The sequence below is a fragment of the Cebus imitator genome, unplaced genomic scaffold (genome assembly GCF_001604975.1).
Source record: "Cebus imitator isolate Cc_AM_T3 unplaced genomic scaffold, Cebus_imitator-1.0 Scaffold169, whole genome shotgun sequence".
In the NCBI taxonomy this organism is placed as follows: domain Eukaryota; kingdom Metazoa; phylum Chordata; class Mammalia; order Primates; family Cebidae; genus Cebus; species Cebus imitator.
Window position 1 is genome coordinate 809,810 of NW_016107484.1, and position 5,587 is coordinate 815,396.

The 5,587-nt window shown below is 48.8% G+C and overlaps 1 non-coding gene across 1 annotated transcript; it reads left to right on the top strand.

Annotated features, from left to right (window-relative positions):
• The first annotated feature begins 4,030 nt into the window (after positions 1 to 4,030).
• Positions 4,031 to 4,171, top strand: LOC119473601. The gene has a single exon (XR_005202808.1). It is a non-coding gene; the product is annotated as a U4 spliceosomal RNA (small nuclear RNA).
• The last annotated feature ends 1,416 nt before the right edge of the window (positions 4,172 to 5,587 follow it).

The window sequence follows — 5,587 nt, forward strand, 5'->3', positions numbered from 1 at the left end:
GGGGTTTCACCATGTTGACCAGGATGGTCTCGATCTCTTGACCTTGTGATCCACCCGCCTCGGCCTCCCAAAGTGCTGGGATTACAGGCTTGAGCCACCGCGCCCGGCTTTTCCAAATAATTAAAGTGATCTTCACACAAACTAAACTCCCATTTTCTGGTCATTTTATGTGCCAGGCACTGTATTAAGCACATTTCACACTCTGTCCTTTACTCATTAAATCCACAACAACCCTTTTAGGTAGGTGCTCTCATCATTCCCATTTCATAGATTAGAAGATGGAAGCTCATTAGCCGGGCGTGGTGGCGCACACCTATAATCCCAGCTGCTAGGGAGGCTGAGGCGGGAGAATCGCTTGAACCGGGAGGCAGAGGTTGCAGTGAGCCGAGATCGCACCACTGCACTCCAGCCTGGGTGACAGAGTGAGACTCAGTCTCAAAAAAAAAAAAAAAAAAGGCAAGGATGGGTGGTCTTATTGTTGGGAGTTTAGATTTTATCTTTGAGACAATAGGGAGCTATTGAAGGTTTTATAGCAGAGATATAACATTATGAGGACATTAAAGCCTGTTCGGCTCTAGGTGAGCATGGGGAAGAACGCTGGGCTGGAAACCCAGCTGCCCAGAGCTGCTATGCTTGGACCCGCATTGCCCAGTAGTCTACTTGTGATTCTCTATTAGGTTTGAAGCTCAAATAAAAGATTTAAAAGATGAAAGATAACCAATAAGTTTTAGTTACATTTAAAAATAGGACCTAGGCTGGGTGCAGTGGCTCATGCCTGTAATCCCAGCACTTTGGGAGGCGAGGCGGGCAGATCACTTGAGCCTAGGAATTCCACACGAGCCTGGGCAACATGGCAAAATCCCATCTCTACAAAAAGATAAAAACCCCAAAATCAGCCAGGTGTGGTGGTGCACACCTGTAATCCCAGCTGCTCGGGAGGCTGAGGTGGGTGAATCGGTCGAGCCCAGGAGGTTGAGGCTACAGTGAGCTGTGATGATGCCACTGCACTCCAGCCTGGGTGGCAGAGTAAGACCCTGTCTCAATTTAAAAAAAAAAAAAAACGCATCTAAAAGCAGCCAAATAGCCCTGTGCTCTGCTTCCTGGAATCTACAACTAGAGACTCCCAAACAGATAGAGATAGTGAAGATTCAGAAGTCCACGGACAGAACCTCACTCCTCCCCTGCCAGGCCCACCACCCTCCCAAGCAAGTGCAGCTGGGACCAGAGCAGGTGAGGGCTGGCCAGGGTGCCCAGCTCGTCTTGTTATCAGGGCTGGTGCTCCTGGGCAGGGCCTCTTAGGTGGGACTGGTCTTTATCTTGAGGTACAGAGCCCATGTGTCTGAGCTTTGAGGTGACAGGCAGCTGTATCAGCAGGCACCAGTGATGGCTGGGAGGGTCCAGAGAGTTGATGGCACGGGACATAGGACCTGTGGGCTCTGAAGACTGTAATCTTGGGCCACTGCTGGCACCCTCTGCGTCTCAGTGTCCTAACTGTGCAAGCCAGGGAGCACTTGATCTGGTGTGGACCATAGAATGTCCTCCGTGCCTGGCACCAGGGACAGTGAGGAGTATCCTGGAGGTTTGACTTCTTTTCTTTTCTCTCTTTTTTTTTCTTATGAGAGTCTCACTCTGTCGCCCAGGCTGGGGTGCAATGGTGCAATCTCGGCTCCCTGCAACCTCTGTCTCCCGGGTTCAAGTGATTCTCCTGCTTCAGCTTCCCGAGTAGCTGGGACTGACTGGCGCCCACCACCACACCCAGCTAATTTCTTTCATACTTTTGGTAGAAATGGGGTTTCACCATGTTGGCCAGTCTGGTCTCAAACTACTGACCTCATCAAGTGATCCAACTGCCTGGGCCTCCCAAAGTGTTGGGATTCCAGGCATGAGCCACTGCGCCCGGCCTAAAATGTCTTGGCTCTCCAGTATCCACGCCTGTTCTCATGACAGCATCTCCCTTCTCCATCCTTTCCCTGCTCTGTCCATGTGGTTTGGGTGGGGCATGTGAACCAGGACTGGCCAGTGAGAATCCCTATGATTGGTTGAGGGCTGGGCACCTGGCCAGAACCGGCCATGTAGATTTGCTCTGGGACTTCTGCTTGAGAAAGAGACTCACTCTGAGCTCTGAGTTGGCTGAGCTGATCCAGTGGTCCTGCGGGGGCCAGCCCTGAGTCTATTGAAGGAAGACACGCCTGTGTATAAAGCCAGAACAGAGAAACCAGAACTGAGAGAATACAGGCTGATTCCTGATGTCTGAGCAACTTGTTCCAGGCAGGCTCCTGGATGAGCCAAACCTTTTCCCTTTTGCTTAAGCTAGTTTGAGTTGGGCTTCTGGCATTTGCGACTGGTGCTAACAAACACAAACAGAAAAACAATAACACCACCACCCCACCATCTGTGAGCATGTGTTCACTATCAGGCACCAAGGTAGGGGCCATGGCGGTTGTCGGTTCCACAAGGAGGGAGTACTTGATCCTTTGTTTAAATTTGTTGGCATACATAAAATAAAGTTGACAGACTTTTAGCAGTTTTCATTATTATTTTAAAACTCTCTGCAAACAATGCATCCCTGTGGTAGATTCCACTGTCCATACCCCTTCAAGGAAGGACTCACTGCCCAGCTGTAGGGAGACTGGTCGGCCGTCACCTCCTGTTGGATCTGCCTCACCTGAAGAGACTTGGCCATAGCCTTCCCAGAGCAGCCCACATTTTGTGACTGAGCGAGGGAGCAGAGAGGCTGGTCCATTTCAGCCCAATGGGGGCGACTCTGACTAGTGACTCTGTCTCCAGGGGCTCAGTAGGGCTGGCCAAGGCCTTGTGGAATCTCCACCACTGACTTCCCCTTCTCCCCCGCCCAGCCTCCCCAGCTTCCTTTCACTGATGTGGATCCTTAAAATCATTTTATGGCCAGGCATGGTGGCTCGCACCTGTAATCCCAGTGCTTTGGGAGGCCGAGGCAGAGGATCACTTCTGCCCAGGAGTTTGAGGCTGCAGTGAGCTATGATTGTGCCATTGCACTCCAGCCTGGGTGACAGAGCAAGACCTTGTCTCAAACAAACAACAACAAAAAAATCTTGCACCCCAAGTTCTGTCTCAGCCTGTTCCTAGAGAACCCAACCCATGACAACTCCCTTATTACTTGTACCTGATGGAGGCAGGGAAAAGGGGCGATGGTGGCAGCACACCCCTTAGTATGCCACGGCTGAGCACTGTCCCCATTTTATCTCCTCAGCTTTCTATTTTTTTCCTCTCATTTTACAGATGAGAAACTTGAGATTCAAGAAGAGAAAGACTTACCCAAATAACTTGTTCTTTGTGGCTGGAAAATGCTTAAATGGGACTCAGGTCCAGACCACATTCATATTACTATGTTTGTGGTCATCCAAACATAAAACCAGTTCCTAGGCCAGGCTCAGCGGCTCACACCTGTAATTTCAGAACTTTGGGAGGCCGAGGTGGGCAGGTCACCTGAGGTCAGGAGTTCGAGACCAGCCTGGCCAACATGGTGAAACCCCATCTCTACTAAAAATGCAAAAATTAGGAGAGCGTGGTGGTGGTGGGTGCCTGTAATCCCAGCTGCTCGGGAGGCTGAGGCAGGAGAATCCCTTGAACCTGGGAGGCAGTGAACTGAGATCATGCCATTGCACTCCAGCCTAGGCAACAAGAGCGAAACTCCGTCTCAAAACAAATAAACAAAAACAGTTCCTGCTTCCAAGATTTTAAGGCATTTAACATCCATGTGGGAGACGTGAATGTGTGAAACACCCATGGGAGACATCTGAACTTTCTTTGTCACTTTCTTAAGTCTAAAACAAGGCGTGGCAAACATTTTCTATAAAAAGCCATGCGGTAAATATTTCTGGCATTGTGGGGTATGAGGCCTCTGCTGAAACTCCTGTAGCCCGCAAACAGACATAGACAAGAGGTGAACAAATGAGTGTGGCCAGGTGCCAATAAAAACTAATTTACAAAAAGAGTCAATGTTTCATCCTCACCTGTCTTGAGAAAAGAAATTAAAGAAAAAAAAAGAGTCAGCTTTGCACAGTGCCAGTATTGTAGTCAATGAGGTTTATCCGAGGCGCGATTATTGCTAATTGAAAACTTTTCCCAATACCCCGCTTTGACGACTTAAAATACAGTCGGCACTGGCAATTTTTGACTGTCTCTATGGAGACTGATATTAAAAAAGAAAAAAAAGGGTCAGTGAGGGAAAAAACAGACAGTAGTCCAGATTTAGACGAAGGGCCATGGTTTTCCCATCCCTGCCTAGGTGATCCACAAAACAGTAAGTTGAACCTTGGTTTGTGGCATTTCCTGAATTCTGTGGTGCAGATACTCCGTATGGTCAATTTCTTTTCTTCTTTATTCTTTTTTTTTTTTCTTGAGACGGAGTTTCGCTCTTGTTACCCAGGCTGGAGTGCAATGGTGCGATCTCGGCTCACTGCAACCTCCGCTGCCTGGGCTCAGGCAATTCTCCTGCCTCAGCCTCCTGAGCAGCTGGGACTACAGGCACGCACCACCATTCCCACCTAATTTTTTGTATTTTTAGTAGAGACGGGGTTTCACCATGTTGACCAGGATGGTCTTGATCTCTTGACCTCGTGATCCACCCGCCTCGGCCTCCCAAAGTGCTGGGATTACAGGCTTGAGCCACCGCGCCCAGCCTTCTTCTTTATTCTTTTTTGTTTTTTGAGACATGGTCTCACTCTGTCACCTAGGCTGGAGTGCAGTGGCTTAGTCTGACGTCACTGTAGCCTCCACCTGCCAGGTTCAAGCAATCCTCCTGTCTCAGCCTCCTGAGTAGCTGGGACTATAGGTATGTGCCACCAAGCCCGGCTAGTTTTTGAATTTTTTGTAGAGACAGGGTTTCACCATGTTGCCCACGCTGGTGGTGAACTCCTGGGCTCAAGTGAACTGTCCATTTTGGCATCCTAAAGTGCTGGGATTATAGGCGTGAGCCACTGCACCTGGCCAGTATGGTCAATTTTGAGTATCAACATGAAGTCATTGAACTTGAGGTTGAGCTAAGTACAGTACATACCAAAACAGATACAAACAGATGTAAATAACCTCAAAAGCACAGGGGAGGCTGGTGCATTGGCTCACACCTATAATCCCAGCATTTTAGGAGGCTGAGTCCTGGAGCTCAAGACCAGCCTGGGCAACAAAGCAAAACCCTGTCTCAAAAAGAAAAGAAAAAAAAAAGCATTGGTGATACTAAAACTTAGTAAAAATGATTAGGAAGTTGAGACCAGGTGTGGTGGCTCACACTTGTAATTCAGTACTTGGGGAGGCCAAGGTGGACGGATCACCTGAGGTCAGGAGTTTGAGACCAGTCTGGTTAAAATGGCAAAACCCCATCTCTACTAAAAATACAAAAAAATTAGCCAGTCGTGGTGGTGGGCACCTATAATCCCATCTACTCAGGAGGCTGAAGCAGGAGAACTGCTTGAACCTGGGAGGCAGAGGTTGCAGTGAGCTGAGATCGCGTCATTGCACACCAGCCTGGCGAGAGAGTGAGCCCCTGAAAAGATTAGGAAGTGCTGAGATTTGAGCATTTATTATCTTTGTTTTAATACATCTTTTTTTT